Here is a 19,359-nt window from a genome sequence, read left to right as displayed (position 1 = left end):
TTGCATCTGAAAAGAGAAAAAAAATTGCACAGCAAAGAAGGTTTTTCTTGTAAATTAGGTTTTTCTCCTAAATTAGGTTTTTCTCCTAAATTAGTTCTGTTAACTAAACAGATAAACTTTGTGACCTCACCTACAGCCCTTCAGCACTGACCGTGGGTTTTTCTGATGCATAAGATGATTTTACTCTGGCTTCCAAATAAGACCTGATAAGGAGTGGAAGAAACAGCAGCATCACTTGAGTGGTCAGTTGTCTAGGCTTTCACCCTTGGGAAATAGATGTGGTGTTCATGGGGAATTGCTGGGCTTGGGAAGAGCTGCAGAACAGCACTCAGAGCAGCACTTGGGCTGCAAGAGTCTGGAATTAGTGTTCACTGTGCAGTTCAGATTCAAGCTTGCAGTCCATCCTTGGTTGATCATTTTCTCCTTGAATCACAATAACCGTGGGACTGATGTTTCCTATCTAATGCTTGACCTCATTTTTGGGCTTGCCTGCAGATGATGGATGTGAGGCACAGCAGTGAGCACACTGCACAACTTGGCATGGGGTGAGCAGATCTTACAGGCTTCAGGTTCGAGCACAGATCCTATGAGGAGAGGCTGAGGGATCTGGGGGTGTTCAGCCTGGAGAAGAGGAGGCTCAGGGGAGACCTCATCACTCTCTACAACTCCCTGAAAGGAGGTTGGAGCCGGGGGGGGTTGGTCTCTTTTCCCAGGCAACTCTCAGCAAGACAAGAGGGCACGGTCTCAAGTTGTGCCAGGGGAGGTTTAGGTTGGACATTAGAAAGAAATTCTTTACGGAGAGGGTGATCAGGCATTGGAATCCCTGGAGATATTTAAAAAGGGACTGGATGTGGCACTCAGTGCCATGGGCTGGGAACTGCAGCGGGAGTGGATCAAGGGTTGGACTTGATGATCTCTGAGGTCCCTTCCAACCCAGCCAATTCTATGATTCTGTGATAATGAAAACTGAGTTAAAAGCCACTCACTGATGCTGTTGTTCCTAAGTGATAGTTGTGTGAAGTGCATGCCCTGGACAAATGACAGTCAGACCTGACCAACTGTGTGTATGTTTTTGCAAGGGACCCTCAGAATTCTGCCAGCACCCTCTGCTGCTGAAGAAGGGAGTGCAGCTGAGGCTGCATCAACTCCTGTGGAGTCATAAATGTTTCTTATTATTACAGTTTTATTATTTTAAAACTTTGAGAAGTAATTGCTTTGACACTGATGTGCATGTGATCCCTTGAAAAACAAGGGGCTTCTTAGATGAGCCTCAGAGCAATCCATGCCAAATAATGTGCTCCTAAAGACACTGAGAATCCTGGTGCAATGACCTTCAAGGAAATCAGATGTATTCTGACTCAGAACATCTGCAAGCATTAGGGAGATCTGTAGAAGAAAAGCAGTAGGTTGGTGAAAAATGTGCACAGAAAATTCCTCCTGTCCAGAAGCAACCAAAATTTTTCCCTCTGCAGAATTCCAGGAACAAAAATGAGCATGCAAAAGTTAGGCCAAAAGACAAGATCTGCAGACATCAACACTGCAGCTACAAGTGTCATAGGAGATTCTCAATAGCATAACTTGAAACACAGCTGCTCATGAGTTCACAGTTTGCATCTGAAATACGTTCTCAACTTCCTAGCACTTGGGAGTCAAATCTCTTTTTTTTTTCCTTTTTTTTTTGCCCTCTGTTTTCTTTTTCTTTTTTTTTTTTTCTTTTTCCTCCCCCCCCTGCCCCACCTTTTTTTTTTTTTTTTTTTTCCTTAAATTTGTGTGCACTTATACAAACTTTTTACAAAACTAGTGGTTTGTTCAGCACAGGATTTTTCCACTTCCAGGGACTGTTTGCCAGCACTGCTCAGAGGGCGAGAGGCTTGTGCTGGGGAATCTTTGCCAGGGAGTGCCTCTGTGGGTTCCCATGGGTGCTCTCACGAGCTCCATGTCCTCCTCCTAAATGCTGAACATATGATGGAGTCTGGCCCAAAATCTTTCAGCAATTAAAAAGAAAGTGATAGCAATGGAAGTGGAGTACTTTATAATAATTTTAGGAGCTAAATCCTTGGAAAAAAGCTTGTAAAACTCTACGAATTGTGTAATGGTAGTCTTTATATATTGATTTCCTTTTAAGTTACATGACTGTAACACTTTGGTTCCTCCTATCCTTTGGGTTATGGGTCAGGGTGTCCCATTGATTCAGGAAGTTTCAAGGCCAGCAGTTGTTATTAAAAGAGAGCTTAAAATCAAATTAAGAGGTCTTTTAAGTAATTCAGTCCTAGCCTCAGGCCAAGAACAAGCTTTTCCAAAGCTGCATTCATTGTATCTTAAAAATTGCTTAGTAGATACTTCTGGTTTTCCCCTTTGAAGCTTCTGTTTCCATCTCAATGATCAGACTGGAGACATGAATTATTAGCCTCTGGAGTCTGCATTTTGCCTGGGGAGATGCTGACAGTTCCACATTGTTACTAATGTCAAATATATCACTAATGTAGTGGCAGATTTGCCCAGGATATAGGGCAGGAAAGCAATGCCAAGGGTTTATTGAGTCCCTCTGACATGCATATGATGTTTTTTTCCAATATTCAACTTCCCTTCAGTGGCGAGGAGACCACAGGTTTCCAGGCTATCAGTTTCAAAGCCTCCTTATTCTCACCTCAAGAAAAATCAGTCTTAAGTCTTCTGTCCTGGTTTGAGAGGATATTAAAAACCTGCCTGGGACAGCACCAACAACTGCCAGGCTGTTGATGTGGCAGTGATAATGGGGAGCTGCTGCCCCTACTCCTGGTTTCTTCTCCAGAGAAGAGCATCATTCACCAAGACAGGTTGCCTTCTGCCTTCCCAAGTAGGACCATCTTGGTTCCTCTAAGACTGTTGTGAACTGTCCCTAAGACAGCTGGGGACTTAGGCATCCCCATCTACTGCCCAGTCTGGTGTGGGACTTTTCTGGTTGGGAAGTAATGGCCAACTGAGGAGGTCAAGCTCCATGTTTATATATTTGTAATTCACTAATACTAGTATTAGTAAGTAATTCAAGTTTTTTCTTCCAGCCTTAAAGTCTCTCTCCCTTAGTCCTTTCTTCATCTTCCCCTGGCAGGGTAGTGGGGAATAACTGAGAGCATCTGTCACTGTCTGGTAACTGTCTAAAACCATGACATCTTCTTTTCTCCAGTTTAAGCCCAGTTCTCTTTTTCTGGTCTTGAGTGTCTCCAGTTACTCTTGTTGACCTGTGCTGTGCATTTTTCAGTCTTTCCAAATATTCTTCAAATTCCAGAACTCCTACCTGAACATTTCTTATTTATGTAATTGCTTGATTGGGTGCATTAAGTGGTACCAGCTGTGTGTTGTATTCTACCAGCTGAAGAGTACCCCAGCTTCTCCCAATCATTTCTCCAACTTCTTAAGAACATTTTTTAATGCTAGCCCTGTCCTCCAGCAATCTTACTTGTGTTATATCCACAAATGGTGGTGCCACAAAGCCTATACCTTCTCCTGCATGGAATTTAAATACTTTTAACATGGTTCGTTCCTGACATAGACATGTTGGCTATTGCTCATCTGTTAGTCGAGGCATTTTTGGCTAAACTTAATCAGCTCTTCTCTAAACTTGAGATCGTAGTGTAAGGAAGAAATACAAAGCAGTTCTGTCAGACTGAACTGCAGATCTTGTGTTCAGGATTTTGGACTGGATGCTATTTTCTGTTACTAACTTGGGTAGCAAACTTTCAGAGCGTAATTTTCCAGGTTAGAATTCAGATTTAAGGAGAATTTATTGTTCAAAAAGCAAAATCAGAGCAGGTAAGCATCGTTTGAAAACTGAAGCATAAATAACATAGTCAAACAGTTTAACTGAACATTGAAAAAATGCTTAACAGATCTCACTGATGAGAACTAGTAAAAGAAGCAGGTGATAAAAGCTCTTCTTGCCAAAACACCTCTTTAGTTTTTTAAAAACTCTCCTCTATCCCACAATCAGAGTAAAATTCAACTCAAAAAGAAAGAAACCTTGCATCAGAGTCTGAGTTTTGGGGCAAAACTGTAGTTTTACTCCAAATTCTTTGCATATGGCACTGCATAGCTGTATCAGTCCTATATGTGAAACAAAGTGTGAGCCTTAAGTCACTGTAAAAATAGAGCTTTACCAAAAAATGGATGTTTCCCTCTCATCATACCCCATGTGAGTATTTTTCCACTGATGGCGTTCCAAGGGGATCTACAAATAAACATCTTTCCAAAAGGCACCAAACATGTCACAGACCGGGTTGTAGAAATTAGAGGTGTAATTCTTGAATGTCAGTGTAATACTTGTGAAAATATGGAGAAGAAAGTATGAAAAAACTGGGAAGGAGCCAATATCTTTGAGGTGTGTAATGCTTACGCCTCTGGTGCTCTCTGTTGGTATATTTCTAATACTGAGGAGTGACATAGGAGCCTTCACAATTAACAGATCCAAAGCCACAGGGACTTTGAGTAGACACAATTGTTAATTATCGTTGCAATCTGGTGAATATATAAACCTGATGCAACAAAATTCTTTGGTATAATTACTTGTCATACGGTTCACTGCTCAAGGGATTTAGCAGGCAGGACTGTGCTTTGGTTTAACCCCAAAAAATTCATGTTCACCTGCTGGTGTAGTTGTTGTCTGGCAAAGTGCCAGACCTCCACCTCCCTCCTCTGATACTTGCTGGTCCTGGATGTATTTTAACTGAGGCTTAAAGCTAAAAGGTCTGGGAATTAGGAGATAGGACTTTACATTGTTGGCCTGTTGAAAACTGAAGGCTGATTTGGGAAATGTGAGGATAGGTAACCTTTGGGCTGCTTTAGAGGTATCTATGTGGTGTAGTTATACAGCACGAGTTTAAAGTAATCATTTTGTAAGTGTAAACTGATCCTGGTTCCCATATGGCAGAATCCACTGAAAGTATGAACCCAGCTGTTAAATGCATAACCATGACTGACTGTGTGTGCAAGGATTTTGTACTGCAGCTCTTCTGTGACATCCCCAGCTATTAATCTCTCACTATTAATTAGCAATAAAAGCAGCCTGTGGTGGGCATCACAGGTTCTTCAAATCTGATCTCTTTGTCAGCATACCTGGAGGAAAGATAGCAATAGCAGGGTCTTTCCTTCCTTTATTCTCTTCCTTATTATTGTTTTAGGAGATATGGTTCAACCCAGGACACAGGAAGCTTGCTTTGCACCCACTTGTTCTGCACTTGCACCCACTGAGTGCTGGGTGCTCAGCTCTATGGCCTTGACAAAGATACTGGGTTTGAAGGCCAGGCTGGTTTTATGGCTTGTCAAGTGCTTCACTTGTGTGATTTTTTTTTTTTTTTTTTTACTACCTTTTGTTCCAGATTCATTGCTGGAAAGTGGAATATTTAAGTGGAATGACAGTAGATGTGCCATGTGTTAGCCAAAGTAGCCATGGAGCATTTACTTAGGAGATTGCTTTAAACACCTGTATGATTTTAAATTTAAATGGACCTTTTGAGACTGACAGGACTATTCTCTTCCTTGAGCACTGACAGAAGTGGAGGCTGAGTTCCTTTAAAAAAAGAACGGGACCAGTGTATCAGTTTGGTTTTTCAGACCAAGAATTGTCGTGTCTGTTTACTAACTTGTATTTGCAGCTGTACTATTTTTTAGTATTTTATACAGCAAGCATTTTATATGGTAGGGAGGTATTTTCCAGTGCTACTGATTTTTACACCGCCTGTCAGATAATTTTGGGGCTCTTGCTTCAGACACAGCGTGTTCATCTAAGTACAGCTCCGAATGGGTATTGTTCTTCCTCTGCTGAAATCTGCCTTTGCATTATTTTCAAAGGTGAGAGTGTATAAACATCCCAGGAAAAGGAAGCAGGATATTCTTTTGAAAGGGGGTTTGGGAAATGTTGCTTTGCTGGGCTTCTTCAAGTAAACCCCTGATTCCCTTTGGGACTGCTCTGCTCTCTTTGCTCATTCAGCAGCCCCAGAACACACCCAGGAGGCATTGGAGAGGAGCACGAGGGTAATGGGAGGTGTTAGATTTGTCTCTGTTCTTGCTTTGCTGAACTTGAGGCCTTTTGGATTTCTTTTTTAAAAGTATTCAGTGAGCTGCTCAGAGGGCTGCAGCCCCTCTATTACTAATCCACAGAATAAATATTAATCTTGTGTATTAGTTTTGCTTTGCTAAGACGACCACACGTGCATGAATGAAGTAGTAATTCTGTATTTGAATGGATATTTGTATCAGACAGGATTTTTAAATAATTAAGTCCTAAATGATCACAAAGATTAACTCCCTACAAAACCTCTGGGTTTCTAACTCCCCCAAAAGAGAAAGAAGACTCCCGTGAAATAGAGTACCAGTCTTCCCAAGCCTGCAGAGTGATGAAAGTTAGGAACAGGTAGGAAAAGAAAACCTGATAATGTTCTGTAGAAGTGCTTGCCAGAGTGATAAGAGATCTGCTGAGATAGGCAAGACCTGGACAACAGAGAGAGGGAGATACTGGCCATGTTTGGGAATTCTATGCAAGACATTTGTCTGTGGGAAAATGAAGTTATTTAGTGTTTCCATGACTTCATTTAATTGCAGGTATTCCTTATTTTATGTTTTCTGTTTCTCATTTACCACACTGGCTCTTCCTTTCACTTCTCTTTTGAAGAAGCCAAATACAAGTATGAAGTTTTGATGATAAAGTAGCCTGAAGATTTCTCAGAATATATTCATTTGCTTAAATACCTGACAGCATTCCCTTTTCCTTCCTTCAAGCAGTATTCAATGTCTAGGGCATGGAATCAATACACAGAACACTGTATGTGATTTGAGCTTTTTCTCAGTCTTCAAAATACTAAACTTTTGGTGGGTAAGTAGTAAAGCATAATATTTCATTTGGGTGTTATAAAGGTGTGATCCACTGGTGTCAGAGACAGTATTTGTGGTTGCTGTTTCTGGAATGAGTGGTTTGAATAAAACCTAAGCAGTCTGGAGGAACCATCTCAGGAGCTCCACGAATGTCACTGCTATAACCTAACCCAACCCAGTTGGGTGAAAAATATGGTTTCCTGTCTTCATTCAAAAAAAGTGTTTTTCAGGCTTACTGACATGCATCCTACAAATTTAATTTACATAAATACTTCATCTCTTTCTTATGCTCAATATAATCTATCAAAGCCACACAGTGCAGGAGACATCTGGGATTGTGCTTAAGCAGCTGGGGTTCATTTGCAGGAGGTTTCTAGGAAATTTCTCTTTCTTGCCAACCACAGAATGTCTTAGGGAGTGCACAGTGGAAGTGACAGAGTTTCAGAAACAAATGGGTTTAGTTTTTTCCTTTACCTGGTTCAGGTACTGTCTGAGGCTTTTGATAGATGATGCTATTTTGTGTCTGGTCAGCTTAAGACATAAGAGACCATTCGCCCACTCTGTTCATTAGTGGTTTTTTTATTTTATTTTAAAGGTGAAAATACCAGGAGGAGTAGCATTGATTCCTCTCTTTTTAAAAATTATTTTCTTTCTTTTTTTCCTTGTCACAGTGTTCACTTAAGGAATGAAGTGGCAGAATGTTTAAATCAGCTTTACCTCCTTTTGGCAGCAGTCTTATTCGAAACGTAAGGCAGGCACAAGCATCACTTGGGCTTTTTCCTCAGTGTTGCTTTTAACTGAGTTTGCCTTGGTTTCTTCTGTCCAAATTGATGCTGCTGTGTGATATTGGAAGCTCTTGCCAGCTATGATGTCTCAGCATAAGTTCTGTAGCATCTTTGTACAAGGTAGAAGAGTGTGACATCATGGTGAAAAACTGCGCTGGTGCTGTGCAGGGTGGGTTATTTGGGCTCCTCCGTCACAGGGCAATACAGTGCTCTCTTGGGACTTGCTCTGTTTTATTCTTTCAGTGCAAATTACCTGTTGGAAACTGAACAAAACTGTGGTTTTCTTCTGAAATCTGAATGCATATCAAGATGACAATACACTAATCTTTTTTGCTGTTATAACTGAGTAACTCACAAAACATCACCATTTTATTTTTAAAATATATTCTGAGTAAGGGCCACTGGATAGGTTTTGTTGAATGAATGCTAGCTGCTTGCTGGAAGTCACCAATGGAAAGTACAGCTCCAGATGAAGAAATAACATTGCTGCCTTCTGAATCTGTTATTACTGACTTGCATTTTGTGAATAAATTTGGGCTTCAAGAGCCTTCTTTCAGATAAGCTTTCAATGAGCTGGAAGACCTCATAAATTTTGTTATTTGTTAAATCTAGTTTTCAGCATGTTCTCTTAGCAGTCCAGTTGTTAGTAGTTTGGGGTTTTTTTTGCCCTAAACTTGGAAAATAAATACATACCAGAAGGCTTCAGTAAAAAGAAGGAAGGTATAAAATTGTCTGCGGTAATTATGACTTCTGTAAAATTTTATATGGATTCTGTCCAAATCAGTTGTTACTAGCTTTTCTTCCCTTTAAACAAAGAAGGGAGACAGGAAAAAGTCCACCTATAGCTGCAAGAAAGGAGATTTAGTCTCTTACTGCAAACAGAGATAACTCAGTTGCAGTCTCAGTCTTTTAGCTGGACAGTGAAGATTCAACTCTCTAGGGAGATGCTTGTTCACATGGGAAAATTCTGGAATGCTGTTACTGCTCTCTATGAACTAGAGATGCTGGCAAGTGTGATGGTTCTTTGTTGGTAGCAGCTGTATTAAATGTACATAAATTTGCATTTCTCTTAGATTACTGTCTCCTTTCAAGTCCAGGAATGGAAGTCTAGTTTTATTCTGATAGTTTTACTGGTCAGTTCTCTTAAAAATGGTGTTCTGCAAAAAGTTTGGGATTTCTTCAGTATCTTTAGCAGCTGCTAGCAATAGCTGACATTGCCATTGTGGATGGTTTTTAGCACTACTGTGTGATGGTTTGGGTTTTGAGGATTTTTTTTTAATACTTAAGCTGACTGTTCTTTGGGACGGAGGAAAATGCTATGCTTTATGCAGCCGGAGGAGGATTTGGTTTGGAATATTTACTGTCATTATATTTTGGTATTTTGTCCTTAAATATAGTATTGTAACTTTTTCATAAATCCCTTAGAAATTTTTCTTTGGGGGGAAAAAAAAACCCTAGATGCATTCCGGGTCTCTGGATGTGCATTTGAGTCATGTCCATGTTTTGTTTAATAACAAAATAGTACCACCAAAGAAGAACAAACTAAATCTCATAAGCAAATAAAATGGAATGCTGCTAAATTATGGAATCTTGTGAAGTGCCCTGACAGTTATTTATGTGAAAATCCAACCTTTGTAGCCAAATTTCTTTCAGCCCCAGGAAGGGGCTATCAAACACATTTACCCTGAGAAATATTTGTGCACTAAGGTAGAATCCCACTGCCAAAGTTGTGGTAAAATCTGCTTAATGGTGTATCCTTCCTTTAGCAACAAATAGTTTATTTTAGGTAACAGAAATAAAGGCCTAGCTTAAGTAAAACAAAGAAAAAATACATTTGTTCTCTAGAACACATTGTTTTTAATAGGTGAAGAAGCTCCATTTTTTCTTGTAAGTCTGTAAGTGATGTGTTTGCAGTCCTCTGGGTGTTTAAAAACCAAGAAGGGAATGTAATCTGTAGTTTCACAACCCTGGGCACCAGCACCCACTGGGAAAAAATCGCTTCCACCTCTATATTTTCAAGTCCTGGTGCAAAGCTGACATTGCTGCTACTGGGAAGCACCTTCATGCTTTTGATGGGGGACTTTGAGATGGGGTTTACATCAGAGAAAGGTTGGAGCTCTGCTGTGGATGTGATGGAAGCTGTTGGCAAATAGAGAAAATGAGAAGTGATGGAAAACCTCCCACGATGGTGTTCTGCCCTCACTCCTATCCAAAAGCTCTGTGTTTGTGCTAGTGGGCAAATGCCTTCCGTGCTCAGGCTTTCAGGACTAGAGGCCAGCTTTGATCCTGTGGTTAGGTTTGATGCTTATATCTGATGTCATGATTTCTCAGAGCTAACTAAAGATGTTGTAAATCTTCACTATAGAAAAGATGCATATAAACTTCTTCTGAAACTCGTGCCTAAAGTGACCAGAATTTTCTTATTGTGTGATAGCATTAATAATTTTTGTGTTTTAAGTGTTTATGTGCAAACTGTTTCTTCTAGTGTGTTGGCAATATTAGGGGAATTGTAGAATAATCCTAGAGTGGCTTAGGTTTTAGGGGACCTTAGAGATTATCTACTCCAACTTCCCTGCCACGGGCAGGGATGCCTCTCATCTAGACAGGCTACCCAAGCTATTAAAAAACCTCCCTTCCTCCCTACCCCCCATGCAGATTTTTCTTGTCAGTTTAATATTGCCTTTGTAGTAACAGAAAAATACTGAAGGAAATAATACATCTCAATTTTCTGAATAGACAATTCTGTGTTCAGTCTACTTATAACCTTTTAAAGATAGAAAACTAGGGTGGGAGTTTAAAGTTCTAAGTTAATTTTGTAGCACTTTAGTATAATCCCACCTAGATGCCCAGTTCTGTAACGGAACAAAGTTCAGCTGAGTTTTGGTGGGAATTAGGCACAAAGATACCTTTGTGCATCTGGCCTGCTCTCCTGTTTCACCTTCTCTCCTGCAGAATGGAAATAATAATACAGTGTGAGTCCAGAGAGCTGTTACAAGACACATTAATTGAGAGCATCTGTCTCTACTTGGTGACAAAGGCCATAAAAAAGTTTGTAGATATAAATACATAAACAGCAACAGGCCATTGCTGTTCCATATACTGAACCAAATGGCTACCAAAATCTCAGTGGCCCTATGGCAACCCATTTAGGCTATGAGCTACTTTCATGTTACGTGCCCATCTTTTTTCTCAGGGCAGCTTAATCTAAAAAAGTATCAAATAAATTTCCCTTGCAGAATGGCAGTTTTGTCATTTGCCTGTCTCACAAACAGGATCTTTATTTGTGGGATGTTTTGACCTCATCACAAGGACTGTAGGAGAGATGTGGTGGAGGGAAGGTGTGTGTCCCAACCTCAGTACACCAAACAGTATCTGTTAATCTCATCTCCTGCCTTATCTGGACCAAAGAATTCAACCAACCACTTAAGGCCCTTAAACTAATATATTTGGAGAGCAACATGATGTTTAGAAAGGCATTTGTGTATCTAAATTGTGTAGAATTTATGTATCTAAAATGATGGCAAGTCTGTAAACACTGCTTGCTAAGTTCTGTATTTCTAGCAAGTCACACTGCACAAGCACAGAACTAAATTAACTCTTTCTAGTGTTGGATTTAAAGAGTCTACATTCATGTTGCACATGCAGCCTTTGTGTGACCTCTGCATATACATTCCTGTTCAGTCTTTTAATTGCATGATAACAAATTAGCTTTTCCATTGGACCCCTGCTTTCTTCAGTCCAAAGGATGGGCAGCACTTGCTTAATGAGTCCCCATTGAGGATTTTATTTTAATTGCATAGTTCAATGTGTGACCGTCGCCTTATTTGCTGCATGCTATTCAAACCCTGTTGAGGCCATAATTATTCACTTCCTTGTGTTCTTTTTTTCCTGAGACACCCATCATTACAGTATCTGGATGTTCATTAACTTGAGTTTAGTGGTAGACAAAGAGAGATCTGTTCCCCTCCCCACTTTGCAGATGGAACATTGAGACAGAGGACAGTTCAGGCTAGAAGATGACACCCAAAAGTCGTTTCTCATTTGGGTAAAACCCCTTTAAGTTAGCAATTTATACCTTCTTGCTGTTGATCCTCCTTTTTTCCTGTCCTGATACTTTAGGCAGCTGCATGGTGGATCAGATCACTGATGTGACTGCAAAATAACTATGAAGGGAAACCAGCTTTTGGTTGGACTGTCTCTTTCATTGAAAATGTGTTCAGACAGCAGCTAAATCCACTTGTGAAGTGATGCCAGAATTCTACCACATGCTTAGTTTGAAGCACTTAGGACTTGATCCTTTGGCACTCACTTAATGGAGGTAAATTCTGTGTCAGTGGCACTGAGGCTCAGTGTGCTTGCTGATGAGACCCTAAATTTTCGGGTTGAGCATATGGAAAAGTGGAGCAAAGAACTGGGAATCACCTGGGTAAAGGATGCCTTAGCTGGCTTCACACCCAAGTAGTGCTGGGTGAAATTGGTCCCAGCAAAGCACGTAGCTGGATTATTCAGAAGTCATGCCTTTTCTTTCTCTGTTTTTAGTATTTTTTCCTGCTTGTGGTTATTTACCTACGTTTAAAGTTTCTGGCAAAAATTGGAAAAGGATTCTACAGAAAACAGTAAGAATCCTTTAGTAAAAAAACCTGCAGAAGCAACACTAATTCAACCATCTCCTAAGTGGGTGGGTAGGTACATTGATGATTTTTTTTTTAAGGGGCTTTTACCATATTGTGGTTTTATGGACGATTGTTTAGACTTAAAATAAGCAAATGGAAAACAGAAGTCCTGTCACACATCTCACACACCCATCCTGCCAAAGCATGGTGCAGCATGATGATCATGCCTATCCACTGCCCAAACTTTTCCCTTGAGTGAACAGGGTAAGCAGCCCAAATAATAGGTTACAAATCTGGATGTGTCTGGCACTTGGAAGGGACAGGACATTTTGTCAGGGCATTGCAGAAAGCTTTTTCCACAGACCTTAATGTATTTTCTCCACCCATTCTGACTCCTCAGCAGATCTGCCCTTTTTTCCAAATACAGCAAGAGTGCATCACCTGCTGTGATGTTGTGCAGCCTAAGAACAGAGGCTGCTGCACAAGTCCTGCCAAGATGGAATATTCCCTTTGGAGCTGATGTTGTCAGGAAGTCCAATTCTTGAGGTTCCTGGGGGTCTGAATTCAGACATTTTGGAGGGTTTACTTTTTTAGCACTTGGTCAAGCTGGGTTGGATGTTCAAAGGAACAGCAACAAATGCACACACAGTACAAACTCTTGCATTCGTGGATAAAGATTTTAAGAACTGCTTCATGGACTGAATTGTAAGGCTTCAAACTATATTCACTCAAGTCTGGAATACTGAAATATGTTTGGAAATCTCTAGGTCTGTGTGCCACTGTGAAGGGGAAAAATAAACCATTTTTAACTTGGACTCACACTGTCAGTATTGTAGGAATAGTGGAAATAAAGCTCATGGCAATGTGTGCATCATAGCTCTGAATTTCAGTTCAAGTGGAGTTGGGGGTTTTGAAGATCAGGTGGTGGTCTCTCTTTTTGGAAATGTTTCAAATAATGCTCTGTAGCCCTGCAATGGCTTTGTAGGCTTGGAGTGTGATTCACTGCTCAGGTTACATCCCTAGCACCCTCTGCACTGTTCATTTTTATAGGAGGGAGGAACTCAACATCTCCCAGGATCAGGTTATTATTTAGTTGTTTTTTGTATCCCTATAATGCCTAGTGCCACCTGGTAGAGATTTTGTTTTTACTTTGATATATATTGTAGAACAGAAAAAACTTTCTGCTGCTGTTAACAGTCAGCTGTCAGGTGTTTTAACTCTGCTGTTGGGGGAGGGTGTTTGGGCTTTTCTACCTCTTTCATCCCTTGGCTCTAAGAAAGGAATTTTTTTACTTAAGCAAAACATGGGCTTTTCCTGTCAACAGCTGAGAGAATGAGTATTAAGTTCTCTAAACAAAGCTCAGCACCTTTGTAAGGTCTCTCTTTTCAGAAGGTCTCTAAAGCCATAATAATCCAAAGGCAGGTTTCAGGTAAAGCATTCCTTCAAAACACCTCTGTCTGCTTCCCAAAGGATGAAGCTGAATGCTGCATCCTTGCTGTGTGTCTTGCTCCAGTGATGCATCCGGGGCTGCCTCTTAGGAAACTTCCCTGGAAACTCAGTGGACACAGACAATAAAGAAATTCCAGACATTTCTGCATTGTTGCAAGTGCTTGGTACCTGTTTCCTTAAAGCCTCTAAAAAGAGACATGAATAAAATAGCATTTTTCTTCCCTTTTTTCAAAAGGTATTGCTAGGCAGATTCAGTCCCACCTATCTGTCTGGTGTTACTACACACTCCATCCCCTTTCTCATTCATGGCCCTTCTTGGTGTGACTACTTATTAATTTCTTTCACTCTACACTGAAAATACCACTTTCCACCTTCCCCCATAAATTAACAATTCAGTTTCATGCACATACGTGGCAATTCTGTGCTAAATGCAAAGTCATCCAGCAGTGCATAAAGAATGAGCTTTGGAAAGCAAAATTTTATTGCTCTGACAACCTAAATTCCAACAGGCAGAAGCTGCCATTAGAAAGAGATAGAATATATTGTATGGGGGAAAACATGGTAAATTGTATGGTTTGTTACAACTTCTGTTAGACTAATTTGAAAATTCAAGGCCATTTATAAAATAAGTAACTTTGCATTTCAGAATATTGATTAGTCTTTTGGGATAAACAGATTGTATAGATGAAACAGAACATCTTCCAAGGGAAATTGTATTAAACAATTAAAGGTCTGGAGAAAAATGTGCTGTTGGTGATTTTGCTTGAAAAAGATGGTTTTTTCCCTTCATTAGGAATAATCTCAGAGGAGATTAGGAAACACAGAAAGAGACACAGAACTGTTTTTTATGTTGCTTTGTTCCTCTGAAATTAAGCTATTGTGACCAAAGAACCATGCTACAGGGTCAGGTTCAGTGTGTAATAAAAATATGTTTTAATTTAGCCTAAGGCTTGCTGCAAATTCTGAGTCTTCAGAGTTAAGAAAGAGCAAAATACTGTACTCTAGTTATTTCCAAAAATTCAATGTATTTTCAAAAACAATTTTACCCTGAATTTCTTAGCATTTGTTCAGTTGCTCTTTTTCTTATTTTCTGCTTTCTGATGAGAACAGTCTGTATTTCAGACTGACACCAAGACCGATCCAACCTCTGTTCATATTCTGATGTGAACTCAATAATGGAAATAATGGAATTTTTGAACTTCAATAATGGAATTATCTTGATAAGAGCTCTGTGGAGGAGGGATCATTTGGCTTGGTGAGCAACTGATGGTAACACAGAGTCACCATAGTACATGTTTTATCAATGTTACAATGAAACATTTTGGTTTTATATTATTTGTCTTTTGTTCATAGGCAAAGTTAGAATTGCAAGGCTATGAAACAAAGTGAAAGAACATTAGAAGAGCTTTGATGTTTGAAAAATGAGGAGTTTTGGAATCAATAAATTTGCATTTTGGGGTAAATTTGTAAAAAGTGACAGAAAGATAGTCTGGAAGGAAGTTTGGGTTGTCTGGGCTGACAGCTCCACCTTGATGCACGTAAAACTGTACCTAAGCCATTTCTGTCAACTCTTCATTTGTTAAACCTTAGGGAACAGAGGTTTATTCTTGTCTCTGTAAACAATCTGTTCACATTCTTAGTCAGGCTTCTGAAGAAAACTTGATTCTCTGGATGCCTGAGATCTCAGTGTTAAAATTTCAGCTTTTATTTCCTATCCTGTGCAAGTACACATGGAGCAAGAAATTAATCTCTCTTTACAGAAACCTTTGACTTATTTCCAAGCTGTTACCATTGTTTCTAGATGGAACAAACCTCATGCTTTTTAATCTATCCTCAAAATTCATTGCCTTCACATTTCTGGACTTCTTGTCACAAGTTCTTGTTCTCCAGGAGTGATGCCACCTGAAGCATAACACTGCTCTTGAAGAGAGCATTTTGTCCTTTCCTACACAGCACAGTCTATGGATATCTCCTGGTATGGTAACAGCTTTTTTCTAACTTACTACACTGATGACTCCCATTAAATCTGATGCTGCAGATAATTGATGAGCCAGTTGCTCTCCATGATGTATTTGTGTGGCTAATTATGATTGTTAATTACTTGGACTTGTCCTTACTGAATTTCTGGTGTGTCAGAAGTATCTCAGGTGTTTGTCATCAGAGCACATTGTTCCTGTTGTTAAGAATTGTTGCTGTAGTAGTTTGGGGTCAGGTTGAAATGAAATAATATAATAATTTCTACTTCTAGAAATTCTACTACTTCTACTTTTAACACTTGAATATAGAACAAAGCTGTGAAAGTGAAAATTACAATCACTAACATTGCTTATTGGTAACCAAGTAATAGAAATAGTTACTTTATGTTTTGTATGATTATTGTAAAACCTGCACTAATGGTTCAAGAACAAGTAGCCTGGAGATATGAAAGGATACAATCTCTGTGCACAGCTCCTCTCAAAGGTGTGAAAGAGAAGCATCAAAGCAGGCAAGAACAATGTAGGGAGAAGCAAGAGGCATCCAGAACAGGGAGAGGAGCAGTTCTGATAACGTTGTAGCTGAGCATTCTGAGCTATTAAAATGTTTCTGGTGGCACAGCCCTACTCAAGAACAAAGAAAGTTACTCATAGTCCTCTTGTTTTCCACTCCCCAGGTGAATTATCATCCTGCCATTTGTGCTGCTAAGGGATGGGAAGGGTTTGTACTGGGGGGCTGGGACCAGATCTCTTCTTGCTGTTGTCAGGCTCTCTGCCCTCATTCTCACATGGACACCTCGAGCAATCCTGGCTTTCCATGGCTCACATGTAGGGCAGGCTGGCAGTGGTACTGATGCCATGCTGCTTTTCCCATTGCTGTGCTGCTTCAGTCCTCAATAAATTCCTTGCAGACCTTCATTGCAGTTCCCTTGGAGGGAAAATGTGTGAGTGGGTGTTTCCTAAAAGGCAGGGTGAGCTTGGCTGGGGAGGAAAGAGAATTGGTTGGGAAGGAGGAATGGTGGTACAGCCAAACCTTATCCAAACTGCTCAGGAAGTGGAACAAGTATGAACTGCTGCATCAATGCCTCTGATGTTCTGGATAGTGTAAAGTGATGTCTTATTCACTGTCTTATAGCTCACTGAGATGCTCAAAGTAGCAGTTTGAACTGTAAAACCTGTGAGAGATATCTTTACATCAAGATGTGCTCACCCTAAATATTTGATAAAATTGGTTTTCATTTATCTGGCATCAGTGCTGAGCTGTGGGGGGAGAACACCATATTATCAACTTTCTCTTCATCAGAGGGACCTGCTTGCAGGTAGCAGCAGTGAGGGTGGCTGCTCTCTGCTCTGAATTCCTGGAATTTGGTGCTCATGTGCTCAGAGAGGGTCATCCCCCAGCAGCATGGAGGGGAGGCTGCTGTCTCCCAGGACGTAGAGGAAAACCAGTGCTGTGGCTGCTTCCTTTCATAGAATCATAGAACTGGCTGGGTTGGAAGGGACCTCAGAGATCATCAAGTCCAACCCTTGATCCACTCCCGCTGCAGTTCCCAGCCCATGGCACTGAGTGCCACATCCAGTCTCTTTTTAAATATCTCCAGGGATGGAGAATCCACTACTTCCCTGGGCAGCCCATTCCAATGCCTGATCACCCTCTCTGTAAAGAAATTCTTTCTAATATCCAACCTAAACCTCCCCTGGCACAACTTGAGACCTCTTGTGTCCTCTTGTCTTGCTGAGAGTTGCCTGGGAAAAGAGACCAACCCCCCCCTGGCTCCAACCTCCTTTCAGGGAGTTGTAGAGAGTGATGAGGTCTCCCCTGAGCCTCCTCTTCTCCAGGCTGAACACCCCCAGCTCCCTCAGCCCTTCCTCACAGGACTTGTGCTGGATCCCTTCACAGCCTCCTTGCTCTTCTCTGGACCTGCTCCAGCACCTCAATCTCCTTCCTGAACTGAGGGGCCCAGAACTGGACACAGGACTCGAGGTGTGGCCTCACCAGTGCTGAGTACAGGGGCATCTGCAATTTCACATCACTCTTCTCCTCCCAAGCCTTTTCAAATAATCCCAAGGATATGTGATGGATGTCTGAAAGGACACATTGATTCCTAGCAGCAAAGACTAGGCCCAGGGTAACTTATTGTAAAGCTCTGTTTCCACCAGACAGCGATCCACATCGAAGCTTATTAAAGTCATGTGGTCAATTTTTTTCATAATTGCCCCCATTCCAACCGTGGCAGGCAGCCAACAGAGCACTAAGTGGAAGTTTCTGTCGGTCCACCTGTCTTTCTGTAGCTAATGAAGTGTGCCGTTTTTTGTCTTGGAGACGTTACACAATTCATTGTCAGAGGAATTTGTTATATATAGACTTAAAATAAATTAGTTTGAGACAAGGCCGAAGCCGTTCGACTGCTTCTTTGTGTAAGGAGTCAAGTATTTATTATACTGAGTAGCACATTAATACTTTGTTTGGCTGAAGAGCTTAGGCTTAAAGAAGAACAAGCAATTCTGGTTCTTGGCTGTATTAAACTGTTAAATAACATAATTAAAAAGGATGAAATCTGGAGCAGTGTGGGTTTTAGGGAGGGAACCCACCAGTCTGGACCACAAGCCCTGCTACTTGGGTTCATTGATTAGTTGGAAGCTCTTCCCCTGCAAGCATTGCTGGGCTTTCATTGCACTGCCAAAGCCCAGTTTACAGCTATTTCTTTTTTCTTTGCTTCAAACCATAGGAAAATATCAGCAATTGCCCAAAGTTTGCCTGCTTGGAGAAGTGGGGAATTAATTTCACAGACGTCTAGGAAATAAAAGTTTTTTTAAGTTTACCACTGCTGATCTTTATGATCAACAGGTATTCAGTTTATCGTTTATCAAACCTGTAATTAATTCACAGTTGGAAGTGCCTCCAGGAACAGAAAAATGGTTCTAGGAGAAGCAATCCTGGCATAGCAAAGAAAAAAACCCAAACCTCCTGGTTCCTATCAGAGCAATTAATCTTGAAGATTTTCTTTGCCTGTGAGGAGATTGGCAAAGACAGCTGTTTCTTCATCCTGGAAAACAGCCCAAAAAAGGTCTGCAAAAAAAGATATTGGCAGTGATTTTATTGTAAGTTCAGCAGCAGGGTTCTGGATTATCCTTTAATTCTGCTGTAAAATTCAGGTGTACTGGGGCATATTCACAGAAGCAAATGCCCAAGCCAGCAACTTTGCTTGCTGACCATTAGTAGTGAAACTCTTCTGGGTGAGCTAAGATAATTCTTCAGTTCACTGAGCTCAGAGTAAGACTGACACCTTAATTTTGGTGGTACCTGAACTGTCAGCACCTGGTTTTCCTGATGAGCTGGCTTGTGGGCTGCAAAGCATCATGTCTGGTCAAGCTTGAAGGGGAATAAAACCAGGTCCCTCTTGAATCAGCTTTAGGCTGCACTGATTGCTGTTACAGAGAACCTCTCCTTTATAAACTGCTCTCCTGGAAGGCTTTTTCTGATTTTTTTTTTTTTCCCCTGTTCACCTTCCAGAGAAAGACTCTGTTAGCAGGAGCTTTTCTTACAGAGTTTTTCCCATCTTCTGTACCTGTATATTAGGATTCTTCAGCAAAATAAATTTTTAACAGCTCCGATGCAATTCACCTCCCTTTATGTATTGCTTGTTTGTTCTTCTGTGCCAACTGATGAAAGGGGGGAGAGGGACAGAAAGATGT

General features: G+C 40.7%; 1 protein-coding gene across 2 annotated transcripts in view; it reads left to right on the top strand.

The window, feature by feature from the left end:
• BMPR1B (bone morphogenetic protein receptor type 1B) overlaps positions 1 to 19,359 on the top strand; it is a 142,392-nt gene that overhangs the window by 70,037 nt on the left and 52,996 nt on the right. The window lies entirely within an intron of this gene.

The sequence above is a fragment of the Heliangelus exortis genome, chromosome 4 (genome assembly GCF_036169615.1).
Source record: "Heliangelus exortis chromosome 4, bHelExo1.hap1, whole genome shotgun sequence".
NCBI lineage: Eukaryota > Metazoa > Chordata > Aves > Apodiformes > Trochilidae > Heliangelus > Heliangelus exortis.
Note: the sequence above shows the minus strand (reverse complement) of the source record. Positions and strands in the feature narration are given on the sequence as shown.